This window comes from Corvus cornix, chromosome 2 (assembly GCF_000738735.6).
Source record: "Corvus cornix cornix isolate S_Up_H32 chromosome 2, ASM73873v5, whole genome shotgun sequence".
In the NCBI taxonomy this organism is placed as follows: Eukaryota; Metazoa; Chordata; class Aves; order Passeriformes; family Corvidae; genus Corvus; species Corvus cornix.
The window spans coordinates 124008892-124022591 of record NC_046333.1 but is presented as its reverse complement, the minus strand read 5'-3'; the positions used below and the strand labels follow the sequence as shown (position 1 = coordinate 124022591).

The 13700-nt window shown below is 37.1% G+C and overlaps 1 long non-coding RNA gene across 1 annotated transcript; it reads right to left on the bottom strand.

The window, feature by feature from the left end:
* Nucleotides 1-3497: 3497 nt before the first annotated feature.
* LOC109145316 lies at nt 3498-9924 on the bottom strand. The gene is made up of 2 exons (XR_002046642.3): nt 8956-9924; nt 3498-5490 (listed from the first exon to the last, which is right to left on the bottom strand). It is a non-coding gene; the product is annotated as an uncharacterized LOC109145316 (long non-coding RNA).
* Nucleotides 9925-13700: the final 3776 nt, after the last annotated feature.

The window sequence follows — 13700 nt, the reverse complement described above, 5'->3', positions numbered from 1 at the left end:
CCAATCTGGGCTGCTGAAGAGTGGAAAAACATCGCTGCCCGAGTAAGAAAGCTGGTTGTGAAAGTCCGCCATGCAGATGCCCATGTCCCCAAGAGTAGGGCTAATGAAGAACACCAAAACAACAAGCAGGTAGGTCAGGCTGCAAAGATAGAAGTGTCACAGGTAGACTTGGACTGGAAACACAAGGGAGAGTTGTTCCTAGCTTGATGGGCCCATGATGCCTCAGGCCATCAGGGCAGAGATGCCACCTATAAGTGGGCACGAGACCGAGGGGTGGATCTAACCATGGACAGTATCTCCCAGGTGATCCATGATTGTGAGACATGCGCTGCGATCAAGCAGGCCAAGCGGGTGAAGCCTCTGTGGTATGGCGGGCGATGGTCCAAATACAAGTATGGGGAGGCCTGGCAGATTGATTACATCACACTGCCTCAAACCCGCCAAGGCAAGCGCTGTGTGCTCACAATGGTAGAAGCCACCACTGGATGGCTGGAGAGCTACCCTGTGCCTCACGCTACTGCCCGGAACACCATCCTGGGCCTGGAAAAGCAAGTCCTTTGGAGGCATGGCACCCCTGAGAGAATCGAATCTGACAATGGGACTCATTTTAAGAATACCCTTATTAACACCTGGGCTAGAGAACATGGCATTGAGTGGGTGTACCATATCCCTTACCATGCACCAGCTGCAGGCAAAGTGGAATGGCGTAATGGATTGTTGAAAACCACTTTGAACGCACTGAGTGGGAGAACCTTCAGAAATTGGGAACAGAATCTAGCAAAGGCCACCTGGTTAGTTAACACCCGAGGTTCCACCAATAGAGCTGGTCCAGCCCAATCTGAATCCCTGCATACAACAGATGGAGATAAGGTCCCAGTAGTGCATGTCAGAGGTCTGTTAGGAAAGACTGTGTGGATAAATTCTGCCTCGAGTACAGACAAACCCATCCGTGGGGTTGTCTTTGCTCAGGGACCTGGTTGCACATGGTGGGTAATGCAGAAAGATGGAACAACACGTTGTGTACCACAGGGAGATCTGATTGTTGTGTGAAAACCACCTGTAGTGTGAAATGCCAGTATACCCCTGCTTGCTGATTGTCACTGTCACTGTTCGTATATAGCTGTGTATATATATATATATACGTATTAATGTGTATGTAGAATTAGAATATCTCAGTCTGGGCATCGAGCCAACAATATGGGATAAGGGGTGGAATGTCTTGGGGTGACCTTATGACGTGTATCCCATATCGCCGCCTATGCCCAGAAATTAATTTTTGGGCCTTTCGATGCCTCTAAACTGAGCCTGAGAGGGGGAAGGAAAAACCTGAGCAAAACTTTCTCAAAGCAGTTTGCAGCTTGTTCAAGGTCACAAAAAGATAGCAGGTTTTTTTTCCCAGCTGGGGCAGGGGAGCAAGGAAGCACCCGGCTTGCTGCTTTCCAGTCAGCTTTTGGCCAGTTTTTCCAGTTCCTTGTTCACCGGAGAGAGGCTGAGAGTTGAACTTTTCCTTCTCTGGAATCTCGGATTTTCTCCCTTTTCTACTGGACTGCTTGATTGCTGTAACATCAGAGCACATCAGGAGGACTTTCCACCGGGCACAGAGGGCCTGGCCCTGGCCCAAGCCCAGCTCCAAGGAGACCAAAGGGAGGACTCGAACACTTTCCCAGGTTTTTCCTCTACAGCGAAAGATTTTACCATTTAACATTATTTTCCTTTCCCGTGTGTTTGTTAAATAAATAGTTTTATCTTCTTCACTTTCCTTTGAGGAAAATTTTTTTTTTCCCCGAACCTGGTGGGGGGGAGGCGTGGTAGTGCCTTCTCTCAGAGGATATATTTCTAAATTTGGCCAAACCGGAACACCAGCAAAGAGCACTATCCTCACTCTAGAATATATATTGCATTAGATGTTAAATCTATGTTTGAACCTTGCTTTAAAAATACTTAACATAGTGAAGAATGCAGGACAGTTAAATTGCTAAGAGATTTTGAGTCAAATATATCAACATAATTTTATAAGTAAGAATTTTTAAGATATTGTTAAGTACTACATTCCAAAATCCCCAGACATCCAACTTTTAGTAGGCTGTACTCCATTTTATTTTCCAAAATATAAGCATATGGTGCATTTAAAATTATTTAATTGCCTACAGTGGTATTCTTATTACTAAGTATGTGCACTATTTATCTTAAATATATTCTAAGCAATCATTATCATATACTAAAACCCAATAAATTGTAAATATTACACAAAATAAAGATTTTATTCTATTCCTAAATGCATCCTGATTACAAAATAATTACCAGTTGGTAACAAATATCTAATTTAGTGTTTAGTTGTATTATAGGCTAAAGTAAAGGCATATAAGGGATATGGGGCCACATTCCTTGACAGAAAGGTTCCAGAGAATTGTTTGACCATTCTTTGTGATGCATAAAATATGTCACAGCTGTACTATAAAAGATATCAGCCATCAGCTAAGGCTGTCATTTGCCCTTGCTGGATTGTATTGGAAAAACACAGTGTTTCTGCCTTGTACTTGTGTGGGATTATTGCTGGAGAAAACACAACCTATTTAGTCTACATACATATTACCATAACCCTGCTCTATTTCAAAAGAAAGTAGTCATAAAATAAACATGGTAAAGAGAATAGATCTGGTTGATATTTTGTTTCAACATACACCCATTTCATACGTTATAAGTTGTGAATATGTTAAGTACTGGTCTACATTAAAGCTAGGTTCTACAAAAGGATTGCATATTTCTCTGGGGACTAGTTCATTTCATTTGATTTCTGTTATGCACACATCTTATTTTAGTTCAAAATCTAAGCCCGTGTCACAAATAATATGTATAACAAAAGAACAATGGCAGTAAAAAAAGACCAAAATGTATAAACATTTACTGTATTTTCCATTAACTCACAGAATTTTTAAAAAATGTATTTATTAAGGCATCCATACTACTAACACATTCACCAAAATACATAGAAACTATAACTGCTAGAATTTTAGTAGAATTTAAAGATTTTGTATCCACTATGTTTGCCCATCAGGAAGCACCTTTATCAAAAATTAATACCTCATTGTTTATTGGGTAGAGAGGAAATTTCATACTCTAGCATAGCAAAAATTGCCTGTTAAAATAACCTTGGAGACTGGCCTTTGTGAACATTTATTAAATGTAGTATGGTCACATAAATTATAATAATTTAATATGGGAGATGTAGAAAGCACATCAAAACGTGTTGGGTAGACCAGTAGTTAAAGTTTATAACAGCTGTTGCATAAAACAGTATCTTTATTGAGATGTAGAGATAGATGTTATTCTCTTTTTCTAGTTTCATGTGTTTATAGTTTGGAGTAATGAGTTTAGTGTTGATGATTTGAGATTTTACTCTGGGGTCTTTTGGTGCTCAAAATTACTCTAATTTTCAGAATGAAACACTATCATTAGTTAAAAAAGCCACAAGAAAAACAGAAATGCAAGATAAGGAATATTATCAAAAAGGTAAATTTATTCAGATTCACATGAAATGATACATAAGCTGACAAATAACAATCACAGCTTTCAAAGCCATTAGAATCAATTTTACCTGTTGTGTAAATATCTTGGGGCTTTCAAAAACTTTTCAAACTTAAACAGACATATCTAAATGACAGTTTTAGCATTAGTTGCTCAGTAAGAAAATGAAAGTCATTATTTTTTTAATTGAGTTTGAAGAAACACTTTTCACAGAGAATTAACATGCGGCACAACAGACAAAATCGATTAAGGCCCGCCATCTGGCAGAAGTCTAGAAAAGTTGCTGCCATATGTTTTGACCAAGACTGCAAAATAAACTGTTTTATACTGTCAGCACCTCCAGTTCTGTTTTATAAATTACATTTGGTTTTATTATATATATGAAAAAGATTAGGAAAGGTTTCATCTATGACTGGCTGCTTAATTGGAAAACAGACGCTATATAAAATTTTAAAACAGGCACAGGGTGATTTGGGCTCAATTTGAAAGCTGTTTGACAGCTGTAAGTAACAAAAGTGCAAGGATTGCTATAAATTGTTTATTAGGCAGATCTTTAATTCTTAATAGGTTATATTCAAATCATTCTTCAAGATTCAACAATTGTAGCTTTTCTTTGACAATTACAGAAGAAAATGTACTACAAAATTCCTAGGCAGAGGGGAAGAATGTTCATGAAATTCACAGGTAGTATCAAGAAGTGGTGAAAAGGAAAAGAAAAAAAAAAACCATATCTTTTTCTTAAAAGGATATAGTTTCATAAAGAATAGATTTTAAAAATCAGTATATATGTATGTTTCTGTTGGAAAAATAACATCCCAGGTTCAAATGAAATTTAGGAATGTTAATCTCTTTTGCAGCTGCTATTTTTGTTTTATGGTATTTTTACAGCTGTTTTTAATTTCTTTTAAGAAATACTAAACCTTTCAGAGTATTCCCAAGTGAAACACCATGGTACAGATAATTGGTTTCATTGCAATTCAGATTATGAACATCATTTTTCAGTTGTTACTTTCAAACTATATACACAGCTAAATCTGTAAGCCATTTTCTTTATTTCAGCTACTTTCAAAAAGGGAGAAAATAGCATAAAGCATCACAAAGCCTTAAAGCCTTTGTGAGGATTTGTGATGCTTGAAAATATTTACTGTCTAAGGAGAAATGTTCATAATAAATGCAGAACTATCTTCTGAGATATTTATGTTTATATGAGATATAAATATGAGAACAGATCAATTATTGGTGGCATAAGGCACTATAAATAGACCTCTCTATGCACCACAAAATCCCTTGTATTCTAAAGAGGTCCGTTCAAAGGGAATATGGGTAAAGAAGAATTTTAATTCAGTTTTGTATAAGTTTCATGACAACTACAACTGAAGAGCTGTTAATAAAATCCCAATGTTACCTTTCTCCTGTGCTTTTTGCACGTCACGTACTAGTTTGCTGTCAAAACTCTTGTAGGAAAAACAGGCTTTTTCTCCCACCCTTTCCCTCCCCTGAGCCTTTGGTTAATACAGGGGACAAAGTGCTAAGCAACACCTGGATATTTCTTTTTATCCTTATGTTCAACATGTGGTTCCACATTGTATTTACGACATATCCTCTAAGCCCTGAAGCAAATAAGCTTTTATTTTTCTTTATAGGCTTCTATCTATGTCATCACTGTAATATCAGTGTGCTTCATAAGGAGTAATGAATTTATTCTCAGAACACTCTTGTGAGATCTGGAAATACTTGAATGAATATTTACAATGATAGAATAGAGAGAGGCACTGAGAGGTGTAATAACATTTCAAGCAAAGCAGAAGCCCAGACTGCTCAATTTTAACCCATGACGTCTTTCACAAGACGGCTCTCACTTTTCCAGAGGATTCTAGGTCACTCAGGTTCATCAAAACTTGCCTTATTGTTGCTCAGTGAAGACCTAACTCATATTGAACTGAATTTGTACAGTTTGATTTTGACCTGAAATTAAATGGAGAACAAAAGTCAAATACCTATGTGATCAAATAATAAAGGACCTTATCAAAACATGTACACACAAGGAAGCCAAGTTCATGCTGCACGTGTAACTTCAACTTTGTCATTTCCAGACTCCAAGTGCTTCTCTTTTGTTGCACATTTCACTTAAGATTAGGGGTAGGAGGCAGTGTCAACATTAATATATTTGTAAAGAATACTTGACAAACATAGAAAATTGAAAATATTTTGGTTCTTGGCAAGCCAACATTGAAATTTTTATTCAATATATCTTTTATATATATCTCCTTGTATATTTACAAACAGTGAGGCAGAAAGGCTTATATCATTCCATATATATATATATCTTTCAAACCTTGCTTTCTTTCATATTCATCTCCACATAATTAAAAAAAAGAAAGAAAAGAAGGACATCTTCAGGCTTGGCTTTACTCCCTATAGACTGGCACTCCTTTTGGAACTCCTGTGAGCTACAGACACGTGCACAGAACCACAAATAATATAAAGCAGACAGTTATGACACCAATTACAAAATTCACCATGAATTCATCTAAACCCTTAGCCTGGTTCACACATCAACACCAATTTCACTCCAGCACTAAGAGACATAGTAATTCTCTTAATTAGCAATGATATGTAACTGGCTAAGCCTGAGCTACCAGCGCAGTCTGGTGACTATGGTGGACCTGGTCCCTTAGACAAGGAAACAATGAAGGTAATATTCAACCTTGTAGAGTCAGATATTGAAGAAGTGCTCAACTTAGTAAGGTGATCAAGGTCCTGTGAGTCACCAGCCCCTAAAATAAAAGAATTGTTTAAAAAGGAGTGTTTCCCTACACACTCTTGGCATCTTTGACCATTAGAAATTTGTAGGGTCAAAGTATTTACATGCAAGATAGAATGAGAGAAATATGGAAATTAATATACATTTTATGAAAGAATTAAGTATATAATGTGAGAAATTAGAATAGAAAATGTGGATTTTTTGCCAATCTTTTAATTATTGCAAAAAAGGTAATATATCACCCACATATTATGTGATATGTTTCAATATTTATAGCAATTACTTCTGGATCAAAATTCTCTTCAGACATACCAAAAGTATAACTTATAAATAGCCAAGATATTTTCAGGAAGAGGTTTGTTTTGTTTTTTCTTTCTTAAAGACAGACTCAATTTATAATTCACATTTTATCAGAAGAAACCCCATATCCATCATTGTTAAAAATAACACATACTTATTATACCTAAAGAAGATTACAGAATGGAGATATTGTGGGCATTTGTATTTTTTCTATCTTTTCACTTTTTGCTATTAACAACATTTGGCATATGGTGTTTCGTAATTTCTTTCACACAAGCAATCAGGTGGTGTTTCTTTTGTTTTATGAATGTTTGCCAGGGGAATAAGAGACTGAACTTTACTCTCACCCCCCCCAAAAATATGAACATATAAAAGAAATTACATGAAAACCACAAAAGCTTGCAGAATAACTCAAGGGGAAATCTCCTGTCTGACTGTTTTCCAATAACTTAACTGAATTTTAAAATATACTAGATTCAAAGGCACAATGTCCTTAGAATCAAACACTAAAGACTGCTCCATTCCTGAAATGATCAAATAGAAATTTATCAGGCAATACGTTTATAACATAAACAAAAAAACCCCAGAACAACAGCAAGAGTAATATGAGAGAGAGAAAGGGGGAGAGAGAGAGAGACACCAAGAGAGAGACAGAGAGATTTGGTAAATTAAACGTCAAGGTAAATGGAAGGAAGATTTAAAGGAAAGTTAATTGCTGAAAGCAAATAAGATTTAGAAATTTACAATAAGATACTCAAGTGAATGATATATATGAAAAGGGACAGGTTTCAAAGCATCACTTGCCAGATTTATTCATTTTAATTGAAGTAGGGGATGACTACTTCGCGGAGCTCATCTATTTTATCAGGTACAATGGAAAATGTAAAGAAGAAATGTAGGGAACCACCTAAGATGAAGTTTGTTCACTTCAACCCATTTTCTACTGCTCTCAAGCCACATCTTATGAGGGACCATGACAGGGCTTCTGAGGGTTGTGTTTTTTCCTAAGCACACAAAATGTTTCATATTCTAAGAAACATGTTCGTATTCACTGCTTCTTCAATTTTGTACTTCCTCCACAGACTGTACAAGAAAATAATATATTCTTCCTTACTGTACCTTAATACTTAGTACTACTCAGTAGTAGTACTAAGCCAGAAGAATAATTTTTTCACAAGATTTCAGCAGGAAAACTTTAAGGAATGAGGAATACTTTAATTTACCAAACTAATAGGTTCTCCAGCCTTACTCAGGGTCTTAAAGGGAATGGATGAGTACAGACATGCCTAAACTCCTCTTCTGATATTTCTAGCTGTTTCACAGGAAATCTGCTTTAACTTAAAAATCACATAGCTAGTTCAGTGTTATGTCTAAACTTGAAGGAATTGTTTGACCTAATGGCTTTAAATTTATTGCCTTGCCCCTTCAGAGCACTGGCAAAAGAACATTTCCCCACATAAGTTACTATTGTTTGGTAAAACTTTTTTAAACAGTGAAGTTCTTCTGAAAAGGTAAAATACTCCCTAATCCGGGACACCACTGTGATCGCAACAGGGTAGAAAATCCCTTCTGATCCTTAAACTGGGTATTCTGACAGAAACATAGCATCTTAGAAACATGCACATAAGATTGAGAAGGAAGAGGGAAGCAATGCCTCTCTTCATTGTCAATCAGAATGCTGAGATTGCTGCTGAGTGCCAGTGGGGGCTATGGATGAATAAGGGTCATGGGTCCCATTGTGTTCATGGAGGCCAGCATGCTCTGAGACCCAGAGAGGCTTCAAGGAGGAATAAGCTCTGGCATAGGTTTGAAAACATATATCCCACCCATTATTCATGCTAGATCGCTTGGTCTTTGATTAGTCCAGTTAAGTTTCATTCAGCAAGAGCTTTTTGGGTTCATCCTAAAAGACAATTTACTTCACCAGAATTAGGTATAATAAATTACACAGTTTCTTCATACAGGGGAAAAAAAAAAAAAAAAAGGCTATCTTTTGGAATCTTATTGCAATTTAGCTATTAGAAAGGCTAAATTACAAAGCCATAAATGTGGTTCCACGGAATGTGCATATAAAAGGCATTGTCAAAAGCTGGTCACATAGCATAAAAGAGCAGAACCAGATTAAGATCTGTAAAATTTCCCGATTTCTGAAATTCATTTTTGTTTACATTTGTGGTACTTCTTCTGGTATGATGATTTTCACTGATACACCTAAACAGACTAAAAGTGAGCAAAGATTACCCCTGCAATCAAGAATTAAGTGTATTTAACAAATAAATGGTAATTTCACAGGAAAACTAATATAGAATATGACATAAATACAAAAAAAAAAAAAAATTAACCTTAAAAAATAAAGTAGTACTTACCATTGTTTTGCAGTAAGACCAATGAGGACTTGGTTTTGCACTCTGATCTTCCCAGTTTTTCTTTTGCTAACCCAAACACATAACAATAATCTGTTTAGGTAACATATTACTCTTTTTACACTTGGAAATAGCTTACTACAACAAAGTTACAGTAAATTATTTAATGTTCGGCCTAATTTTTCAAATCAGTACATCACAAGCTCACAGATAGCCTACATTTCTTATAGCCCTTGCTTTGATAAGGTGTTAACAAACACCAAGCATACATCCATTGCTTGGGCATCAAACAGTTTATTACAATATCCTAAAACCAAGAGACATTGCTATTTTGTGCCTGTATTCAAGTGCTTTCACTCTAGAAGACACTGTCATTAAGGAACCTGAACCCTTTCTGTCTATGCCCTAAACAGTGAGGAGAGAAAAGTTGTTCCCAAATCAGGACATAGTGACACGTTACCTTCTCCTGTAGAGCACAGATGGAAAAAAATGCATGCGCAAACAGAATACCACCTTAAGCTCACCATTTTCCTCATGGCACACTAAGCATAAAACATATTATTCTGGAAGGGGCATTTTGCATTCTTGTGAAGTTCACTTTTTAAAATCAGACATCACGATGCCCATGGCCATAACAGCATCTCAAGGGGGAAAAAACAGCACTTTCTTTTTGTCTGTAAAACCACATACCCCCAGTAAAGCTAAATTGAACAAAACTACCCTACCCTCATGTTTTCAGGATCTTCAAAGAAATAATGTAACAGTAGCCTACAGGTGGTAACATTTTAAGAAAAGTGCATCTGAATGGAGACCAATGATTCCAATGCCTGTTACAGGACAAAAAGCAGGACCCGAAGGAAGAGGAGGTACATGCCTCTATTTAACGTAAGTCCTAGTGTCGAGCTCTTCATCTACAGCAGGAGGTGGCCCCTCCTAAGGCTAAGTGCCTTAAATTGTACATGCACAGTTCAAAAGTGGGGGTCTCTGGGGAAAACTTCATGAGGAAGGAATAATGCTTTTTAAAAAAATTTATTTTCAAGTAAAGTAAAAAGTTTAATTCAATATACAGATGTGCTTTTTTCCCCCCCTTTGATCTCTGAAAAGCTCTGGGTAAACACATCTAACAGCTCTCAGCTGCATTTGTTTAGCTTAGGTAGCTGGAATTTTACAACAGGCAGTTGAAAGAACAATTGGATTTCTACTGCAATTGTTCTGAAAGAGACTGAACAGTCTTTTCAAGCTAAATAGGACCTCAGAGTAGAAATATACCTGTTGTAAATTTAGATTAATTGTAATTGAGATAAACAGAACTACTGATGACTTATTCTCTGTAGCTGATTCCAAATTTTGTAAATCTCACGCAAAGATATAAATTGTTAGTATGTTCAAATTTTTAACTATGTATTTTTATCTTTAAAAAATTCAACACACAACAAAATTTATTCCTAGTCACATCTATATTTTTTTTCCTAGCTGGTCAATATCTTAAAGAAATCTGCACAAGTAGCATTTAGGTTGTAGGCCTTTGTACTTATTCCCCAGTTTTCCAGAGTGCATCTGATAGCAATACATGAAAAAATTGAGTTTTTCAGTCAGGAATATGTTCTGAAAAAGGAATCATAATTTCTAAAAGCAGTGGTGTTGTGATAGTGATATGGTGTATTTGAGATGTGTATGCAGGCACATGCATACAGCAGATTGAAATATGTGATGTAGAAAGGCTTTTCTGGCAGCAGCTTGGAGTGCAAATGTAAATCATTTCCTCTTTTTAGCACTTAGGCAAGTGTACAAAATGTTGTCTTACCATCATCTTTAGATCAAATACAGAGCATGTTATGTATACATATGTGTACAGACATACACACATGCAAACAGTGAAATATAAAATGCTTATAAATAAACCCATGTTACAAAATTGTGTTTATATGAATTTACTTTTCCTTATAGCCATAAGTACACCCATACAAACATATGAATATGAGTGTATATTTTCCATCAAAATAGAAGTAATTTATTGTGCATGTTATGTGTCCTTTCTTCTTCTAAAGTATATTAAAATACCTTTGATCCTTTTAAGTAGTTTGGCTAAAAGTCTATTACACATTTTAGCAAAAGCTGACAGTGAGTTTTCAGTTGAAGATCTTTTCACCCTCACCTGATGTCATTAAAAGTAAAGGACAGGGGGAACACCTCCATGTGGAAAAAAGAATGTGTCAGTGAGAATTATACTCTGGTAGAAATGGGCCTTCTCCCTTTTGTCTTAAAAATAAATGAAATGATTTTAGCTTTTCTTAAACTCAAATGTACAGTAATGGATTTTTCACTGAGTATCTGAGTTCCTTGTAAGTAGATCCTATTGTAAGGATAAAATGTTTCTAGCAGAAACATAGACCAGATATACCTTAGCACTAAAACAGCCAGACTGTCTTAATACCAGGTCCCTATTCAAAGCACATGAAAGCAATTAAAAAATAATTAGAAAAAAAAAATTAGAAAACCTATAAAAATACAGACCTACATCTAAGCTACATAATTAGCTCTTAAACAAGTGAAATGAACTATATCGTTGCTGCTGAATTTAGAGAAAAGTGCTGAATAGAGTGGATGGAAATAAGGAAAGAGACAGCTAAGCATAAACTGGTGACACGCTCACATTTGTTGATTTGATGTGTAAGACTCAGGGTCATATTTGTTCTAAATTCAGTTGTGCCACTTCTTAACTTCTTTTAACAGTAAAACTAAGCAGTCAAAAAATCTTAACTGAAAACTTGTTTGGAAAATATGTGAGAATGAACAATACTGCTGAGAGAATTTGTTTACCTAAATCAGACTTTTTATAAAAATATAAACATTTTTTACACTGATTGTCTTTAGCTGGCATAATGAAGCCATATTCTAAAACATATTTTTCTCTTATGTCAGCTTTCCTACCAATAGGAATTTCAAAAGACATCTCTAATACTGAGCTAACTCTTCCAGGTGCCTTACTTTCAGAGACAGACATAGCTCCCAGGGCAATTATCCTGCTCATCAGTTCTGGTTTCACTAACAATCACACACTGATAAATGGAGACTCACCTGCTCCAGTCTCTGGAACCTTAAACACATGGACCCCCCTGACCCACCTCTCCAACTGCTGGCACTTACCCCATACGCTCACACAGAGAACAGTCAGCCCTTCACCCATGAAAAGAGAAGTGGAGTTAAATGAGAAGACAGGACAGACTGCAGTGATGAGGCCACAGAGAGGCAAGTGTTTTGACCAGGTAACTGTTCATACATGACTGGCCCTAATTATTCATTTAGCCCCCTATTTTCCTGCTTTTTTCTTCCCCAAACCTTAATCAGTCTCTTTCCCTGGCCTTGGATATTTCTTTAAGCAACCTAAAATAAGGCCTCCCAAAATCCCAAATGATCTTCCCATCATGCATCCCATAATATGTACAATGCCCCTAGGTAGTGAACCCCTTGATCTGTGAGGTGGCCCATAGAGCCTTCTGTCTGACTGCTGGTGCTGTGTGTTCCAAGGATGTATGCTGCTGAGAGTCCCCTGTGGAAGCCCTTGGAGAGATCAGGCAGAGATTTTGTCTCTTTGACCCAGCTATTTGGATTACCCTGCCCAGCCATGTACTCCTGTGCTCCTCTGGGCTTGTGGAAACGGGCCTTTGATGGCCTGGTGTCCCAGCAGATTATTATTTGGGTTACCCCAACCTGCCATAGTCTATGTGCTCCTTTGTAGGTGTGCAGGGGAGTTTCTATTGTGCAACCTGATAAAACCCAATGCAAGGAACTAAAAGTGCATTATTTTTCTCATGACACTTTATGTCAGGATTGTGTCCAGACAGTTTTTGAACATTTCCAGAGAAGGAGACTCAACAGCCTCCGTGGGAAACCTCAGTCACCCACACTGTAAAGAAGTTCTTCCTGATGTTCAAGTGGAACTTCATGTGTTTCAGTTTCTGCCCACTTCCTCTCATCCTATTGCTTGGCACCACTGAAATGAGCCTGGCTCCGTCCTCTTGGCACCTTCCCTTTAGTTACTTGTAAACATTGATATGATCGCCTCTCGGTCTTCTTTCTTCATAAGGGAGGTGCTCCTCATCATTTTTGTAGTCCTCTGCAGGACTCACTTCAGGAGCTCCATGTATCTCTTGAACTGGAGAGCCCAAGATTGAACACAGCACTCCAGATGTGGCCTCACCAGGACTGAGTAGACAGGCAGGATCACTGTCCTTGACCTGCTGGCAACACCCTTCCTAATGCTCCTCAGGAAACCTCTGACCTTTTTGACCACAAGTACACACTGCTGGCTCATGGACAGCTTGTTGTCCACCAGGACCCCCAGGTCTTTCTCTGCAGAGGTACTTAAAAACCTCAACAGTTCTGATTCCTTCAACTCTTGAAAAACTTACTAAATGACTTACTTCATGGCTGGCACAGACTAGCAAGTCATTTAACAATATGTATCTTAAAATCACAGCTACTTCCAGAGAGAAGTCCTGCTTCTCAAGTGACTGCTAAAAGACCTGGGATTGCAGTGCAAGATGTGGATCAATTTGTACTACTGGAAATTTCTGTCCAGATAACTGAAAAATTGTTCCAAGGCTGTGTTATTCCATACAAGTTCTGAATTTATTTAATAGTGAACAGATATGTCTCATAGGTGCAAAAAGAGGTTGTTTGGAGCATTAGTTCAGGCACTTTGACTACACCAAAATCTTTATAGAAACCAATAGAAAACTAGTGCA